This window comes from Hirundo rustica, chromosome 4 (genome assembly GCF_015227805.2).
Source record: "Hirundo rustica isolate bHirRus1 chromosome 4, bHirRus1.pri.v3, whole genome shotgun sequence".
Lineage (NCBI taxonomy): Eukaryota > Metazoa > Chordata > Aves > Passeriformes > Hirundinidae > Hirundo > Hirundo rustica.
Window position 1 is genome coordinate 58,396,493 of NC_053453.1, and position 19,548 is coordinate 58,416,040.

The following is a 19,548-nucleotide window of genomic DNA, read 5'->3' on the forward strand; positions in this document are numbered from 1 at the left end:
GCCATAACCCAGATAAGCCTTCCAGGGTAATTGAGATTCTACACTATGTGACTTTTTATAGTAAGTTTTCATAGACTTGTTAGAAAAATGTGAGTTTTGACCTAGCACTTTTCATTCCAATAGTTCTGAATAATCTATTTTAATGCAGGTTTAGAATAGGAAAAGAAAAGAAAAGAAAAGAAAAGAAAAGAAAAGAAAAGAAAAGAAAAGAAAAGAAAAGAAAAGAAAAGAAAAGAAAAGAAAAGAAAAGAAAAAGAAAAGAAAAAAAAAAAAAAGCATGTTCTTTTGACTTCAAGTTCAATTGATAGAAAATTTATTAATCACCATCGTGCAATTTTTATCAGAATGCCTGTATTAAAGCAGATACATGGAAGAGCTGGGATGGATTGCTTCCCAAAATCTTGTGGCATTAACAGGAGTTATGTTTGCTTTCCTTTTTTGTTTTGAACTCTCTAGCACTTGTTTGACTGAGGCAGTCTCTCTTATTAAAAATGGGACGTAAGAGAACTGCTTTCATGAATGCACAAGGTTATTACTTAGTCCAACAGGTATTTTGCTAGTTTCTGACTTGCACAACTACAAACACCATTAATAAATCCATTGAAACTGCTAAGGTCCATCTAATGTTTTCATCTTCCTATTTCCCGAAACAATGACTGGTCTCAGTCATCTATTATTTGCAAGAATTCACAGATAATATCAGAATAAAGAGGAAGCATGGATAATACAGCACAAGACCCTCCTATTGTTTCATTGGAATAGGGAAATCCACTGGAGACTAAACTTTCTGTAAACACTGGTCTGACACTGGCTGCCCTTCTTCCCTCCCTGAGGAGCTGACTGATGTGGGGAAGCTCAGCCCACCCCATTCACCTGACTGCTTGGAACTCAGAGCTGAAAGACTTGCCACAGCAGGGTGAACATGCTTCCTTTTCCATATGGAAAAGAGACACAAATACCAGGTGCAGATTATTTCCAAAAAGCAGAAGGCAGGACAAGAGGAAAAAAAGCATTTAATGTCCATGATGCCAGAGCTGAAAAACCCTTTCATAGGGCAGCTGTGAACACCCTGCATCTCCATGTACAGAGAAGAGTGAGTCAAATTCACAATGCCATGCAGACTCAATACATGGCAAAAGCTTTCCATGTTGCTTTCACATTTTGAAAAAATCAGAGCTTTCCTCAGCCTGTTCTCTTAAACACCTAGTAGGCAAGGGGGAAATGGAGGCAGAGCCAAAATAATACCCTTGAGAAGTGCTGAGCAGCAAAGCAAAGAGTCAAAGGACTCCTGCTTCCCCTGAATACCTTTCGCAGCTGCACCCTGTTTTCCTGGGTGAGGCAACAGCGGGCGCTGCCACCTCACCCCATTCCCATCGGTATCCCAATGGGCAGCCTCAGGGGACTTGCAGGGTATTGCCATTGCATTTGACTGACCACAGGTGAGCAGGGGAATCAACTTCCCAGCCAGCAGATCAGAGAGTAAACACACGGCATGCACAGTACTTTACTTGTAACTTCGATGACATATTAGAGGCTAAAATAGAGGAAAACTCGTGGGAAAGCAGGGATCCAAAAATAAGGGTTGTTCTCCCTCCTGTGTCTGGGGGGAGGCTCTGCTCTTCTCTTGTGGCACTTGTGGCAGATGAAATGAGGACGGGAAGGGAATCTGGGCTGGGGAGGAGGGCAGGAGGGCCCGGATCCCGGCGGGCAAACGGCAGCGGCTCCGCATTGTCCTTGCCAGCAGATGGAGCAGGGCTGGCACGGGAAGGGTGAGCCATTGGAGTGGGAGGCCTTCCTGCCTCTATCCACGCCTGCCCCTCTCCCAAGAGCTTCTCCTGAGCTAGACGGTCTCCCTTTTCCTGCAGGAGGTTTCTCGTTCCTTCTCCTGGCCAGCGGATCCATCCCAAAGGTCTCTTCGGATGAAGGTAAGCTTCTGCCAGGGCTGCCTGCCTGCAGTGATGCCTGCGGAGAGCTGAATACAGCAAGGAGGGCTGATGAGTATTAAGCATCTATCTCTGCTTCTCCACTGGTGTCTGTATGTCCATGCTCACATGTCCACAAACACCCACTCCTTTGCTCTTAAACTGTGGACTATCGTGTGTAAACAGAGACTTCTTACATACCTGTGACCACCTTCCACTTCTCCTGAACTGGTTCAGTGCCATTGCCTCTAGCTGTCAGAAGGGTTATTTTCCACTCTCGTGCTTCTGCTGAGTTTAAGCTAGGATCAACATGAAAGATGGATATGTTCATGTCAGGTCAGCAAATTAAACCTAGTGAGCTAAGAATAACCAGATTCCAAAGGTGCAAAACGCAGAGATAGGGTGGGAGTGGAGAGGTACTGTTTTCCTGATTAGCCCTGGACACAAGAACGAATGAAGAACCCCCACGTAGCCCTCCACCTCCCCTTAGTGCCCCTCTCCACAACCAATTCCCCTTACCCCCAACACCCATTTCTTCATTCTTTTAATTTGCTTTTTTGGTCAGATTGTAAGACACAGGTCCTTCTGCAGCTCCTACACATCTTATATATTTCAGGCTTTTAAAGTCAGATATAATCATGGTCATCCCTTGATAAGCACCCATGAGTGTGTTGTTCCCATCCCAGGAGTCCTGCAGATGTGGGTCACACAGGGGTGAAAAAATCACTGCATTTTCGTCTGCCAGTTTGAAGAGGATATGTCAGAGTCCAGCTCAGTGTGCTGTGTCGGAGGTCAGTTCTGCACAGGTAACTCCTCTGCAGGTAGCAGGGGTCCTCATGGCACAGCTGCCCTTCTGTGCACTTACAGTTAAGACTCAATGCCTATTTTTTCCATAGATAATTATATATATATATATAATAGATGTGGACAGTGTGTGGTCCATGTGTCATTTTACAAACATTGCACATGCACTGGCTTGGGAAAGGACAAGCAGGCTCTGATGGGTTGGCAGTGCTCACTGAGCATTATAATCAGGCAGTTTAATACAGATGTAGTGCTGCTGGTAGGGCATCATTCGGTGCACATGAAGAGACAAGGATACAACAAAATATACAGAATAAATACTTTCTGGTTGGCAGAGGGAGACATTTGCAGGTAACTCAAATATCTACATCACATTCTTCCTTCTTTTGCCTTTTGGTTTTCATTATCCTACTTTTTGGAATCAGTCAATTCTTTTTCAAAAGAGTTGGAATATTTTGTTCTTCTCTTTTTTTAACTATTGTTAAAAAGCAGCTCTTTTGTTTATGTCACATGTACGATCTTCACAATCATTAATTAAGACATCACCCATAGGGTAAAATCCAAGCTTTGTAAGTGGAAAAGTACATTAGTGTCTCAGTCTACATATTTGAAGCCAAACAGTAGTTGTGTAGCCCTGGTATGTTCCAAAAATGCCATTCCGGTCTGTTATAGAATAAAACAGAGATGACTGAAAATCCTAAAGCTCATGCCTGAGAAAGGACACCAAGAAATCAGCATGAATCATACTCTTTCTTATACTTCTTTAGGGGCAGAAAGAGATTTTGTTGCAGAAAATGCCTTTGACATAGATGTTTGTGTGATCTGCTACATAAACAATAAAGAATAATATTTTATAAGGTTTTAAAGGGGTATTAAAAGTCCAAGGTGGCCAAGTTTCCTAACAGAAAAAGCAAAATATCTCAGGGTTTGAACAGAGGCACCATCTGCACCAGAGTGACCCCAGATTAATTGACTGTGAGTGTGCACGTGCACGTGTGTGTGTGTATGTATGTGTGTGCACTTCAGAGAGACATTCTTTGCTTCATTTCCATTATAGTTCCTTTAAATATTTAACACTGGAATGTAAATTCTGCTGAAAACTGAGGCCTTTGCTTTGTTAAAAATAGACCATCACCTACCACGGGTGTTGTCGCTCAAGTGAAATAGCCAAGTCACTTTTGGAGAAACAAAAGGATTTGGTTATATAAACAGGTCACTTCACTGAATTATAAGAGTGAGGAAAAAAAAGAACAAAAACCTGCTGACTGCTGGTTGAACTACGTGTGAACTGAGGTTCTGCAGATCTAGCAAGAAGCAGGAGCAATATTAAAATGAATTGGTTACTAATACTGGAAATAGTCCAGCAAGCACATTTACAATATGCAGTGCTAAGGATGGCTTTGTTTTCAGATTGGTTTGTCTTTATTTTCAATGTAAAGCATTAATAAACCTCTTAAGGAGAATAGGTATGGGAGAAAACATTGGCCGGTCACCTTAAAGCCCAGGGAAATAAAAAAAGTTCTCAGGTTGCTGGATGAAATAACAAACTAGAACGGGTTTATTCTTCTTACACTGCTATGAAAGATTTACCTCTAGATCATTTCCAGACACCAGAAAGTTATCGAAATCCACAAAGGGAAAAAAAATCCTACATTTATATGAGCTTTAAAACTTATTTTGGGACTTCAGCTTGATATTTGTGTATAGGAGAATAAAGCTGTAATGTGAAAAATCTAGTCAAAAAGAGGAACCAAGGACCAGTCTAGCACTACAAACACTTGGGAAGGGATATCAAATATGATCAAATAATATTTGGGGTTACACTTTATTCTGAAGGGTCAAAACTGGACCAGACTGCTGTGGATAGTACCGGCACTTAGGTTCAGGTACTTGTATCACTTTAAACCCTACTGTCATTTCAAGGATATAAATAGGCTTGGAAAAATCAGATTATTGGAAGGATTAAATTGGGATCAGTGTCAGTAATAATCTATTGCTTTGTGGTGAAACCAATTGAAACGGAAAGTTTGGGGGAGGGGAGTAATGCTATAGAACATTGCCTATGGTTCTGTGAGAATGAGGAATATAAACAAGGGGGAGAAGGGTTAAAAAGCACAGCTCTCATGTGCTCAACAGGCAAGGTATACATAAAGCCAGAGAAATCCTCCCTGGAAACAGCATTGGCCAAAGACACTGTCTCACCGAAGGCCAGTAACAGTGATGGAGTGCCAAAACACTCCAGTCTTTCTAGTCTGTCAAGCTAATGAAGTCTGTCTGTGTGCTGTGCTTCCACACTTCCAGTCCTACCACCCAGCATGCTCTAAGAGCCACAGAATCACAGAGGAATCATAAAAGAACTTTATTTCCTTTCAATCACATTGCCTGAATCTTTTCCCTACAGTGTCAGTCCAGCTATCTCCTAACCAGGCTGGAAAAAAAAAGGCAGCAGGTATCTGGCTGCCCTGTCTCTGGGGATTCTGAATTATCCCAGGCTGAGGAATGTCATTTGGTCTCCAAGCACCAGCCCCTCCATCACCAGCTCAGTGCAATTACCCCATCCAGCCCTCATTCAGTCATCCCTATTACAATCCATGCAAGTATTGCCTACATAAGAGCTAAGTGAGCAGCAGCTGGCCTAGGTTATCATCACCCAAAATAAATTTCTACACGTACAATCAAATTTATTTGGCTTTTTTGGGTCCAGAATGACTTTGACAGCAGTGACTTTAATTTGGTGACAAATTGCTCACAGAATTTTCTTTCAGCCAGAAACATGAGAGCAAGGTATACAAGGCACCTTGTGGTAGTTGAGCAAAGAAAGCATATTTAGATTTGTTTTCCATCTTGTCTTTCAGAGAAAGTTAGAGACTGGGTTTTCACTCTGGAGCTCTCTGAGTGAAATACTGCGTCCATGATAAGCCATTTTCTGCTTAATCTGAAGATGGTTAGAGGGCTGGAGTACCTCCTCTTCCATGAGGAAAGGCTGGGAGAGTTGGGGTTGTTCAACTGGATAAGAGAGGGCTCCTGGGAGACTTTATAGGGGCCTTCCAGTACCTGGAGGGCACTTATAAGAATGATGGAGATTGACTTTTTAGTAGGGACAGTAGTAATGGGACAAGGAGCAAGGGGTTTAAATTGTAAGAGTGTAGATTCAGACCTGATAAACAGAAAGTTTTTTACAATGAAGGTGGTGAAACACTGGAACAGGTTGCCCAGAGAGGTGATAGAGGCCCCATTCCTGGAAACATTCAAGGTTAGGTTGGACAGGTCTCTGAGCAACCTGACCTAGATGAAAATGTCCCTGTCTGTGGAAGGGGAGTTGAAGCAGATGACATTTAAAGGTGCCTTCCAGCACAAAGGCATGCCATTCTATGATTCTGTGGGAAAGGGTATTTCCCTGGATAGGAGTCTTTATCCTTCCACTGACCGCAGAGTGGATGGTGCTGGGAGACTGATGGCAGGTTTTCTATAAATACACCCAACTATAAGCAAGATAGTGGTGGGAAGAAAGGAATGCGGCGTTTCTTGGAGTAAATAGCACTTCACTAATACTGCCCAGTGACAGGAGCAAAAATCATAGGGTGGGCAATTCCCAGCTCTGTTTCCAGGTGCTTTTCCAAAAGTTTGCTTTAACTTTGTACAGAATGAGTTATTTGGGTTTTTTTACTGTTGAAGAAGAAATTGTTGATGTTTGGAATTGTGCTTTGTCTCTTCAGAGGCCTCTTGATAGAAGTGGTTCTTTTCACGTTTCCCATTGGATTTTTTTTCCCTAAATATGCACTTAAATTTCTTCCTCTATTTCTTTTGATGCAAAATGAAAGCCTCTGCATCTACAAAAAAGCTCATGCACTTCTCTTTTCTTTCAGCTTCCCATTTTTACTTCTGCTCATTTATAATTATTTCCCTCTTTATTTACGTGGGTATGTATTTTCCCTGGGAAGCTGCTGCCTGGTCTTTGGGAGTCAGTGTAAGCTGACTCCAGCCCTTCCTGCTCTCTGTGAACATTCTGGCGTCAAGGAGCAGCTCTCAGCAATCAAGAAGTGGGATCACTGGCTTGCTTGGCCCTGGGCACTGAGCACTGGGTGCTGGGTGCCCGTTCTCTGTTTGTCAGGTGCACCTAAGCATCTAGAAATGCTCTATCATCCCAGAAGAGCCTGCCCTCAGGTGGGTTGTGAGGCCAGAAACCCCCATGGGGGCAAAGCAGGAGGGGAATGAGCGACTTGGGAGGGCCGGAAAGGGGAGGGCATCCCAGCAGTGCAGCCTCCATCCCTTCATCTCCCTCTGCCGCCGCTCTTCCGCTGAGGAAACCAAGCTGGCAGCAATGGCACTTTGTGCTTCAAAGGGCCCCTGACAAGCACGTCACTGCTATTTGTGTGATGGGCTGAAATTCTTGACTGGGCAGTGATACATAAAGGAAAAGTCTCAGCATAATTACTGATCCTTACAGCTTTTCCTTCCTGAAAATTTCAGGGTAAGGAAATAGCTGTAAGGGTAAGCAGGAGAAATGTTTGTTCACGGCACATTCCTTATTTAAACATTTTCAGCATGTCCCGGGGTTGCTATCCCACAGGCAGGGCTTACCAAGGTGCGATTCCTTTCTTCTTCATCTCTAAATCATCAAGCTTTCTCCTTGGACATCAATTAGAAACATCAGAGCTGATCAAAAAGAAGGGGGAAAAAAATTTACACAGATCCTCCATCACAATTTCCTTTCTAATTTTTTGTTTTAATTTTCACATTTTAAGAACTAGTTTTGAACACTTCTTTCTTGAGGTTGTGAGAAAATTTCCCTTTAGCCTCCCACAATCGAGTAATAATAGAAACAAAATACGTCCCCTTCTATATCCACATTAAAGAAATTTATGCTTGTCCCACTTAAGAACTAGCTGGTACTGAGACCTGCATTTTTTCAACTCATTTCCACTTTCTTGTGGGTTCATATTAATTTCTCTGTAGTGGTAGAAATGGCGTTCCAGGCATGTGTTTTTCTCAGAATCAGGCTGAGACTGACTCTCTGGCCACAGTTTTTGTCAAGTTGGTCAAAGGGCTGAGTTTGTCTGAGAAGCAAACTGTCTCTTTACTACCAGTAGCTAGAAGAAATTCTTCCCATTAATGCCAGCCAGGCTCCAGCAGCCCTCTGCTTCATGGCAGTTTCTTTCTCCAAAGAGATCAAAGCTTTCCGTGCTGTCTGACTGGGACACCTTCTGTGACCCTCCACAGGCCAGGAAGCAGCACCTCAATTGATTTCAGCTCTCCCAGTTGACAAAGTTTGCTGGATTTTAGAAAACATTCTATGGAAGAGAGTTCAGCAGCAGCTGGTGTACAGGCCACAGGCTCTGTGGGATCTGCTCCCAGTGCCTTGGGTCACAGCGCCGGTGCCTTGGGTCACACGCCAGCACGAGGGATGGAAGCGGGATATGATCCGAGATGGAGCCAAGGGTACCAGGTACAGCCTGGCTGAGCTCACAGGCCAGGGCTGTTCCACAGCAAAGCACAAACCTCACTTTTTCTCTGGTGCCCCGCATCTGAGCATGAGCAAGAGGACAAAGTCTCCGAGTTGAAAGGGCCAAACACTAGGGTGGGAAGAGCAAAGTCCACATTCAATAACTTACCTGCTTATCTCAATATTGTACCTGGCACCATGGTACTGTAGTGATTGGAACCCCATAAATACCAGTGACAGATAGTAATCAGCAACCCCTATGTACCATCAACACATGATCTTGCCACTAGGAGGCAAGAACAAGTTTTTCATACCCAACTGGCTCAGCAGGCTTGAAGGTGAAAATAACAGGAAGATGTAAAAAACACTGAAAACAAAGATCATTCTTTGGAGACAAACTTTTTAATGAAAACAAAGCTTAAACCAGCAGCCTTGTACTAGTAGCCTTTGACTCCAAAATGCCCTAAGTTAGTTTATATCTGGCTGATAAAAGGGTAGTTGATTGATTCATTACAGCCAAAGGCTCAGCTCCTAGGAATGCATAGTGCTTAATATTTTTTCTGGGATCTCTTTGATCTCTGCTGGAGGCTGAGGAGGAGGCTCCAAATTATAAAGTATTTTTGGAATTATATTGAGACCATTTTTCAGAAAAGTCACCTTCAAGTCTCCAAGATTCTCTCTAGAGACACAGGGATGGTGGAAAACTTCTAGCACAACAGTTTTATTGGAGGAAAAGGAATATGACCAGTCTTGAAGGAATGGTAATCCAATCACATTTGGACAAACACTTAAATGTGAACCTAGGACCTAAAGTTTTCTGCACACTAAAGCACAGGTTTCTAGGAGGGTACATGGAAGCAATAATAGATTTACAAATCTCTGTAGATCAGCTAGAGGAAGACAGGCATCCTACACACAGCACATGGCAGAAACTCACCTTTCAATTCAGTGTGTTAAATTCCACAGCTCTATTTATTTCAGGTCAGCAAAACACAACTGAGGCATGGCATGTGCTCTCCACTGATTCTCCTCTACACAGAGCCCTTCTTGTCCCCCCTCGTACCTTAGAGCCCAGCTGGTCTTTCACTCTGTCCTGTCTGCCAGATCCTGGTCACCTTTGCCAGGGTCCTGGAGAACTCCTGCCATCAGAGCACTGGCTGAGAGTTTGCTGGAGTCTTGGGGTCTCCTCATCACAGACAGTGGTCAGCAGGACTGGAACCTGCAATTCAGTCTCTGACAAGTGCTCTGGCAAAGCAAGTCGTGGAAAAAGGAAACCTCCTTCAGCGTAACTCTAATAACCTCCTCCACAATACTGTAGAAACATAGAAGGCTCTACATCCACTGACTGCATTTACCCGAGCATTACAAAATATTAAATAGCATATTTAGCAAAACAAGAGCTTTCAGGTATTCTCTTTGGTAGGCAATTGTCAAGGGCAGAGCTTGTCGAGTTTGTATCTGCGTTGAAACCTCCACTGACTTAATTAGGGTAAAATGCATCAAGTGTAGTCATTATAATCTGCTTTGCAATGACACAAACATATAAAAGCCATGTTCATATGACAGGAGTGTCCAGATTTTGAATCCAAGCCTTTGACAAGATTTGGGGGGGGGGGGGAGAAGAGGGAAGGAGGGGAGAAGGGAAGACTGTAAGAATTGCTCAGCTGATATTTCTAAAACCCTTGGAAACAGCCACTAAGTATTTCGCTGCCTCCACCCTTCCCAGTAGTCTCATTATGGTAAGTAATGTTGCACTTACTTGAAAACTCAGGTTTTGATGAGGCTGGCTGTGTAGAGAAGGCAGCAGCATAAGCCGTGCTGAAGATCTCTGCTCCCAGATGCTGAACTCCAGCGCTCGCGCCCCTTCAGCTCCCAAGAGCATCTCTGTTTGCTTTCAGAAAGCGGCTTGAATTTCTGCCTTAAAGTAAAAGCATATCATGACAGATACTCTAATCACAATGTCTAAATATAATACAAGGGAAGACAATTTAAGGGAACTCAGCTACACTTTTTCAAGCAACTGTCAGGAAACTCACTCTGTGGCTTGCTGCTTTAGAGTAAGATTAAATGAATCAGTCTCACCATTTGAATGTGTGGGAAGTCAGAGACAGCAAAGTGACAACTAAGGACAGTTTATTTATAATTGGGCCCTCCTTCTATAGCTGTTTGTGCACAAGGCCTGTGCACTAAGTACAAAAGTACCTGCCCTGTATGTAAAATTACTCACAAGTGCTACGTGTACGTCAGGGAGATGGCTATGCTGGTTTGGCTGATTACAAAGTTTATGTAATTATTGAACTGTCTAGTGATGTTTGGGAAAAGCTTATTATGCAGCAGCTTCAAAAGGCTCTGACTCCACGGTCCTTCAGCCAGGAGTCTTTCACAACAAGGAAGAGCCTGGGCTGGGCATTGCTGCCAGGAAACATCTGGAGGGATGGCATGGGGACTGAAGCACCATCAGTGCAAAAACTTTGCAGTCAAGGCAGGTCTGTGAGGGCTGGAGGGTGACACCAAGGCAGCGTCAGTAGAAGCTTTACGACCAGGGGCCCTCGATACTTAAGCTGCAGATCCCCACTCCTTGGGCTAAAACACTTTTGACTTTAACCCATAAGTTTCCAAAAAAAGAGGTTTGCCACTGAGAGTCAAGAGTGCTGTAGCTGCAAATGCAATTGTGAAATTGGGAGAAATTCAGTAGTTTATGGTACTGTCTGATTAATGAGCACGACTGGAACAGCGTCGCAAAGAGAAATGGGTTTGTAAAAGGAAAAAAAAGGTGGGTTTCTCATCTCTACCTCCTCAGGATGTGGTCCTCACCTTTTAAAGTGTCATTCTGAGTAAGTGAAAGGCAAAATCCACAAATCTGAGATAAAGCTGCTGAGAGAAGTACCGGGGAGTGGCTGAGTCCCTTGGAAGAAGTGCAGCATTGTTCTTTGCCCAGCCTCCAGGTGGAAAAGTCAATGGAATTAAGCTGACCTCAAGCTTTTATTCCTCCCCTCTTAGGCAGGCTTTATAGCATCAGCCTGCACCCCTAACTGGGAAATATTATTAAAATTACATTAAATATTAAGAGAGACAACACAGCATCTCTCGCAGTGAGGGAGTTCCTGACACAGCAATCTTTTCCTAATAAACTGCCTTGACAAACAATTTACTTACGTTCTTATTTCAATTAGATGAACTACTCTGCAGCAGTAAGGGTGAGTATGGCTGGGTGTTATTTTGAGAAGTAGTAAATATTTATTCCTCTCTCTCTGCGTGGAACAGGGTGGGCAGCAAGGTCACAAGACAAGACCTCATGATCACAATCCTTAAAGCTGTGAAAATCACAGGCTGTGACTAATCAGCAAGGCACAATGTTTTTGCGTGAAAGTTTCACCGATTTCTTAGCTATTGGTACAGCATTAACAGTGATGGACATCATGGCCAGGTTTGGCTCTCATAGAGGTCTGGGCTGGAAAAAGAGATAATATCCAATGCATAGCCAAATAAGTGTAAATACTAGAAGAGTTTTCCACCCCTAGCCAGAAGGCTCCTGCCAAACTCAGGGCTGTAATGTGGCCGGCACTGCATGTACCAAATGTTCTCCTTGGTCCACAGTACCCAAACACACAGAGTCCCCAGGCACATCCATGGTCAAGTCATGGGCTCAGATCTCCAGGCTCCCAGCTGGGCAAGGGAGGGGTGCAAAGACAGGAGCAGGACTGCTGGAAGGTACTCGGAAATTTAAAGCAAAGAAAATCTCCATCTCTGCCTACTTGGAAACTTTGCCTGCAATTTCAAATATTTTCTGTTGACAGCATGAAAGACGTGGAAGTAAGCACGTGTGCTTGTCTTTGAAACACTGCTGGTCTAATGGTCATTTTGGGAAGGGGGATAAAAATGTTTAACTTCGGAACAGCAGTTGCCTTCCAGAAAATCCCTTGAGGCTCTACACAGCACACAGGTTGGAAGCCACGAGGTTTCTGTCAGCACATCTGTAGTTATCCCTGAAGTATAGCATAGAAGATCAGCTCTGACAAAGTGACAGAGAAAGTTTTATTACTTTAAAGTCACTGAGTTTGTTTTATAAGGCCTGACCAAAATTTTACCTCAGTCTGTATAATTTTTTTTCCCCATATAATAAAATGCCTCACTTTGAAAAGGCTGTTTCAGAGGCTGAAGAGCTGAGGGAAATCCCTTCCCTTGTTGCTGAAGGCATGGATGAGATGAAACATAGCTGCTCTTCACTGGAAGGACCATGCAATGGGATTTTTAGAGTGAAGAGTAAAATGGAATAAATAAAGCTGAACAGTGAGGTGGCGTACATAAGTGGGCCAGGGAGGCATTGCCCAGTAGGAATATGGCTTGTAAATCATCCTGTTATTAACTCCATAGAGTCTGTAATGATAGGGAACTTCACCTAATGCCTCATCAAAAAGTCAACACACTTTGCAGAACTGAACATCCCTCATACAATCCTCTACAGCACTTCATACAGTGAATCACAGCCTTGTATGGAATGTTTTCTTTTTATATGCGTTGTCATTTTAATCTGAAATAGTCCCTTTCCCTTTGACTGATGATCAAGAATGGATTTTAAATGGGCATTAGATGTAAAATTTCAGATCCAGAAGCAGAGAATTCAGAGTGCAAGATGATTCGTCATGTGTGCATCCACATCCCTAATGAAATTATTTGAAAGCCGGTGAATGTGATTTAGGAGGCTGAGCCAAACTGTCCACTGAGTATTTAAAGCTGCATATGTGTCCAGGGCCATCACAGCATCACCAGTAGCAGCAGCGCCACACAGGCTGTAGGAGCTCAGGCTCTGCCCACAGCGCCCTGCTGATGCCACTGGCAACTAAAAAGGTTGAGATGATGCTGGCAGAGACTGTCCCTCCCTTGGAAATGGCACTTTCAGTAGGACAGAGAGTGTGAGTCAAAGTTTAGGGGACACCCTGATGGTTTTACCAAAGCAGGATGAGGAAATGCAAAGTGAAAACATGGTAAAATACAGAAAGAGATAATTTGAAAATTTTCCCATTTAAAGATTTAAAAATATTGGGGGAAAAGAAATATGGAAATAACTATCAGCAGGATACAAGGACTACATTTAATTTTTTGTCGTGTAGAATGGGAATTTTTTTTTTTCTTGCTCTAAGTGAACCTTTCAATACAGCTTTATTGGTGGACTAATTAACAAAGCCTGCATCACAAATGTGGCGCTCTCAGGAGCTAGGTACTGATGTGCCCTTTCCCACTGCAGCAGAGGTAGGAGTGTTTCCAGTGAGCCCTGGGAAGCAGGAGTCTCTCAGGAATTTCTCAGCACAGCAAATACACCAGTAGGTGCTATTGGTTATTTTCACCAGAAGGATTTTCTTCAGTGAGTTTTTCTCCCTTCCAGCCAAGGACAAACCTCTGACACTAGCCCACATTATTGTTTGAAGAGAGATTGAAATCTCATGATTCTGACATCGTTTTATTTTTAATTTCCACACTGCAAATGTCAGGGGAAAAAATACCCTAAAAATTATACTTCAGAAAAGACTATAATTACTTCCAATTAAATCATGGCCCTGGTTGTTTGAAAGACAACCACAGCTAGAATTTCATTATCTGATAACCACTTTTCTTTAAAATATATTTCAAAATTTCTTTTATTAATAATAAGAAGAAAGGGATCCAAGATCCTGCAACAATACCTGAGCCAACTGCAAAAGCTCGACGATGGGAAATTGTGTTTAACCCCTCAAATGGAGAGGCCACATCATTTTTAGGGCATTTATTTCAGTGATACTCCTGATGAGGAAGCAGGCTCAAGAATGTGATCAGATGTGTTGTTGGGCTTGGGTGAGGTGACCCAGATCTCTGCCTTCCCCAGGGCACTGATCAAGCTGTGCGCTCGCATCGCACCTTTCCTCCATCCATGGTACCTAAAGCCTTTTACAACATCTGTCCTGTTTCTCCTTGCCACACTCCTGTCTCTATCAGGGTGCATCTGTTGAAGCCACTGAGGCTTTATCAGCATCATCTGGTTTCATAGTGGGGATTAAGCCTCATCCCTCTGTATGCCTGTGCCGTAGATCCACTTGTTACCCCCTGAAAGGGGCATTTACATCACATGAGCTGCATTGAGGGAGCCACTGATGTTCAGACTCAGTATAAATATCCGGGCTCTTATAAAGCCCCACTTGCTGGTCCAATTGTGTTGTAAGTTTTTGTGGTCTTATTTTGAACTTCAGCTGTGACAGAGCCATCAGACCCCTACAACATCCAGCATATTTTCCATATGTGTTCAAAGATAAGGGCCTTCCCTCAGAACCTTACAAAATAAGCAGTCATAGCCCCAGCCCAGTACACTGACTGTTTCCTGATGTGCTTGGAAGTCCATCTGGATCATTTGCCATGAGGAAGAGGAATGCATGGGCTAGAGGGAAGGGGCAGGGGGGCTTCCACAAAACACCTGCCTGCAAAACAACTTATGTGTGGAGGGATAGGTGACACTGATGTCACTAGCAGCAACCCAAAATCCCTGTCACAAGGGACAGGATTTTCTCCAGGTGATGCCACCGAGGCAGCCTATAGCAAGTGCTTGCTAATGGTGATCCTTATGGGACCCTTCCAACTCAGAATATTCTGTGATTAGCAGAGATGCAATGGACATACCATAGTAGGCTGCCTGGGCATCCACAATTTGTACCCAGAACAAACATTCCTGCTATCCATGGAAAACTCATTCCCCAAATTTTCCACATCACAGTGGCTACTCTCTGAGTTACTCTTAGCAGGTGGAAAGAAATTAAAAATTGCAATTGACTCACCAGTAAAAATATGTGAGTGTACCCAGCAAATAATTCCCTCAGCACTTACCTAATAATTTTGCTTTTAATCGAACTGTCCATTCCCTCCCTGATTTACATTTAAAAATAAAACATTTCTGTGTATTTAATTGGGAAACCTTCCCATGGTGTTTAAAAATATATATTTTGCTTTGCTTAATCTGAAAGATTTGGGGCCTTATCCTTGTTAACTTGCTGCATTCCAGCTCCACATGAAAGCATACAGGTCTGAAAGATTGTCACTGAAAGGGACGTGCTCACCCTGTGTGCTTATAGACTTTCTCTTCTGGTTTTTTTTTTCGGTTTTTTGTTTTGTTTTGTTTTTTTGTTTTGTCTTTTTTGTTGGGTTTTTTTTTATTTTGTTTTGGTTTTGGTTTTTTGGTTTTTTTTTTTTTGGGGGGGAGGGTTGATTTGTTATGTTGTTGGTGGTGGTGGTGGTGTTTTTAATGTACCATACAGTCTTATATTAGTACAGTTTTAAGCTCAGTTTCTCCAAAGAAATAAATGCAGTGGATGGACACTGAAGCAAGAAAGCTGGGAGCCACAGACACCCCAGCTTTGGGGGAAAGAGGAATAAATTCCATCTCAGCAGCAGGCACCTCTGGCAATGCCCCTCACATGCTCTTGGCACAGCCAGGGTTTGGCGGAGGCATCAAAGAAGAGGAGGTGATACCACCATAGCATTTCAGAGAGACCAAAGGGCGTCTTGTGTCCACTCACACAACCCCCCCAAAATGGGAATGATGACCAAAAACTATGTTTTAGAACTTATCTGCCTTTCTTCTTAAACTTGACTTTTAAAATCTGTAATAATTTCTAAGGGAAAAGAAAAAGAAGCCCAGAGTCTCACCAGTTCTGCAAGAAACTAACTCCTGCTGCTTCAACCGCAATTAAATATAGGTTCAGGTTGTTACCAGCAGGCCCCTGAGACACACTAGTGAAACACCATGTGCCTTTCCGGAGAAGTTACATGCCAAGACCACCAAGATTTGCAAAAGTGGAGCAGAAATGGAGCTCCTTTGAGTGCCAGCCCAGTGCTGTAAAAAGGCCACCGCTCCTTTCGCTGGCTTAGTGCCTGCCACCACCGCCCAGCAGCCACACTGGACATAGCTGGGCATGCTGCTGCCTCGGCAGCACGTGATGCTCCATGGCACAGCTGAGCATGCCGTGTACCTGCACCCAGACCAGGGCTGCGTTTATGGGAGACCCAAATATACAAATGGAGAAATGAAAAAACCTGCAGAGGCATTAAAAGGTGCTTCTCCAGTGCTGGTTTGCTATCCTCCCATGAAGTGAAGGAGGTAGAGGTAGTCTGTTGAGGTGGGAAAAATCTCTCAGGATTCAAAATTCCAGTGACACACTCTGCAGTCTCAGGCACGAAGAGAGTGGACCATGGTCTCTCCAGAACAGCCTTGCCCGGGGCAGTTGCAGCTGCGCTGCTGATGACTGTCTCTTGACAGGTATGTTCACACCACAGCTCTGGCCTTGGCTCAGGGACCCAGATGACAAAGGGTGCGATGTCCTTGCACGGATGCTCAGTTTTGGGGAGAATGGAAAGAAGATTGTAGGCTCAGAGGTGGGCCATCTCCAGAGTGCATACCCATCTGTTCACAGCAGTGGGGAAATAGAGCAAGGGGTTGTACCCCCTTAGCTCAAATCACATGCCTTAAGTCCTCTCTGAAAGAGACACTAAAGGGGGGAGGCCTGTGTGAGCTGGGGAGGAAGACTGTGCCCAGCTGGGCAAATCCCTGCTCCCTCTACATACCCATAAAACACCTGCATTGTCCATGCACCACGTTCTCATAGCCAGTCTGGGGCCAAGGTCAGGACCTGTTTGGGCTGGTTTTTATTTACCTTATTTGGCAACAACATTTAAAAACATGAGACCAGAACAGTCCTTGTTGGTGAAAACATGCCCATTAATTTTCCTATCTTGTGACAAACTGCAAGTGGATGAGAGTCTATAATGTCCTTGGTGATATTGAACCTAGAGGCATTCAGGAATTGTCCTGGACCACCTGAGCAGTCCATCAAGTTCAGCACCTTTTCCCTAAGACAAGCAGAATAACCTGTGCTTTGAAGCCAACAGCTTTAGCATTTACCTAAGTATGTCACAGACAGGTTTGGATGTTCCTGTGTACCCCTTTGTGCTCCACCCGGCAGCCACAGGGCCTGGGGGCACCACTTCCATGCCCAGGCCACACATGGTGAGTCCTGCAGACATCTCTGGTGACCCCTTCCTCCTTTTCTTCTGGCAAGGAGTGAGTTTGGTTTATATTTTAAGCTCCTGTGTAATGCCAGCTTTGATGCATGTGGAGTTAACACAGATCTCACAGGTTATGGGATAGCTCAGGACAAAAGAAAGGGAGAAGTATCAGTGCAGTCTCACACAGCAGAGATGGGTACATCTGCCTCCCATTCTGCAGCTGAGGAGAGTAAGGGTGATGTGACTGACCTGGAGCCATGCTGCAGCACAATGCAATACCAAGAAGTGAAGCTGGTTCCTGTAGCAGCCTGCTCCTCTAGTTTTGTCCTCTGCTCTTCTCCAACTCTATTCCAACACTTCTCCACATCTCCTTTTGTGTCTCCCCCTGCAGGGAGGCAGGCTGGGGTCAGAGGCATCAGTCGCCTTGGAAAGCAGATAAGGTTCTCCATCATAAAGAACAGAGCAGTGCAGAATTACAGTGACCAGAAACATGTTTTAGTAAAATATGAGGCTTTCGACTCACGCCTAGAGCTGAACCCTGAGTGTTGCCATAGCTAAATAAAAGAGGGACAAGAAACAAGTTCAAATGCTGTGCCTGCTGTCATCTGCAGGCTTGCCCTCTACCTCTGGCCTGGACTTCCCCAGTGGTCCAGCTGGAGGTCCACTTCTTTCCAAGATTTAGTGATGGTTGATCTCGGGATCACCCTCAAAATGAAGCAGGGATTGAGACGGGAGCAGGTTTTGCTCCCTCTGCTGTACATACTCCTCTAGTGCCATCCCAGCCCACTTTTGAGCCCTCCATCACCTCCACCAGCCCTGCGTGGAAGGGATATTATATGGCACTCCCCATATAAAATGTATCCTCAGCTTCTTGTTGCAAACGGAATGCTAATAGCGCGTGAGACAGCTCGCCTGTAGTTTCAGGCATTTTTCAGGGGAGGGAGAAAAATCATGCAAAAACACTGAGGATACCTTGCAAACAAGATGGCCCACAGGAGCCTGGGAGTCACATCCTCCACAGCCCAACCATGGCCATCCTGGTCCATCGGCTTGGGTTGCTCCCTGGCCTGCTTCTATCTGCCAGCGTAGGCACCCGCAGCACCCCGAGACAAGGGCCAGGCTGGCTGGAGCGCTTGCCTCGCACTGAAATCCCCAAATAAAAGTTACCTCTTGCCTCGTCCCCGAGACATCAGTGGGAGTAGCCGGGTGTTGAGCCCTGCTGCGACCAAGTGCTGCGGTGGGAGAGGTCTGGGTGGCACCAGCAGCAGCGAGAGGCAGCGTTTTGAGGGATCAGCAACAGCAGCAGGCACAAAGGGAGTTATGTCTTCGCCGGTCCAGTCCCAGACTGCTCATCTGTAAGGAGCTCCGGGCAGGCAGATCCAGACGGCTGTAAATGCAGGATCACAGCCCGAGGTTTTGTTTCCATCTTTACCAGAGGCTTTGCATGAGTCTCAGCTTCCTTTGCCTGCATAATGGGTACCTGGTGACTGACCTTCCTTTGTAAAGCTCCTGTCAGGCAAAGGGAGTTCCTGTGGCTTCACCTACAGCTTTCCTCTGTGCACCGACAAAAATGATGCTCGTCGGGTTGGTGCTCCTACAGCAAGAGCTCAACCGGAGAGACGGATGATTTAAAATAAAAAAAAAAAAAAAAAAAAAAAAAGGGGGGGGGGGGGGGAAGAGGGGGAGGGGGAGAATAGGCTGTCAATCTCAGTTAGTAAACACTTCTTTGATGCGGTTCCTTTAAAAACAAAACAAAACAAAACAAAAACACAACCTGACTCCTAAAAGCAACAACGTATGTTTATTTTAAATGCATTCGCTAAATATTTACACTGCAAGTAAGCTAAACGAAGAAAAAAAAAAAAAAATGAATTGGAACTTTTGTCAGTGAACCAGATTGTGAAATGCCTTGAGGGAATAGAAGACTTATTTGGGGAGAGGGGGAGAGGTAGGAATTTTCCATGCTATTGTAAAACATGAGCACAAATTATATGATCCCCACAGCCAGTGAGTTGCAAAGCTTCAATCAGCTGCCTTTTTATTTTTTTCCTTTCCTCTCTTTTCTATAAAGAGGAGGGGGGGAAGACAGAAGTGTTTCACCAACTTCTGTTGACTGTTCCTTTTTTCTCCTGATTGAAATGTGTTGTTAAACAAGATCCCACATAATCTCAGCAGAGGGTTTCTCTCGCTCGCTCCCGCTCCTTCTGGGAAGCCGCGATCGGTGCCATCGGCGCTTGATTATTTGCAAACTCCCTTCGCTGGTTTTTTTTTTTTTTTTTTTTTTTTTTTTTTTTTTTTTTCTCTCTCTCTCTCTCTCTCTCTTTTTTTTTTTTTTTTTCCCTCCTCTCCTTCTCG

At 44.2% G+C, this 19,548-nt stretch overlaps 1 long non-coding RNA gene across 1 annotated transcript; it reads right to left on the reverse strand.

Annotated features, from left to right (window-relative positions):
- Positions 1–285: 285 nt before the first annotated feature.
- On the reverse strand, positions 286–10,081 carry LOC120751958 (uncharacterized). Its single transcript, XR_005700557.1, has 5 exons — positions 9,929–10,081; positions 9,233–9,414; positions 7,308–7,382; positions 2,124–2,221; positions 286–1,972 (listed from the first exon to the last, which is right to left on the reverse strand). It is a non-coding gene; the product is annotated as an uncharacterized LOC120751958 (long non-coding RNA).
- Positions 10,082–19,548: the final 9,467 nt, after the last annotated feature.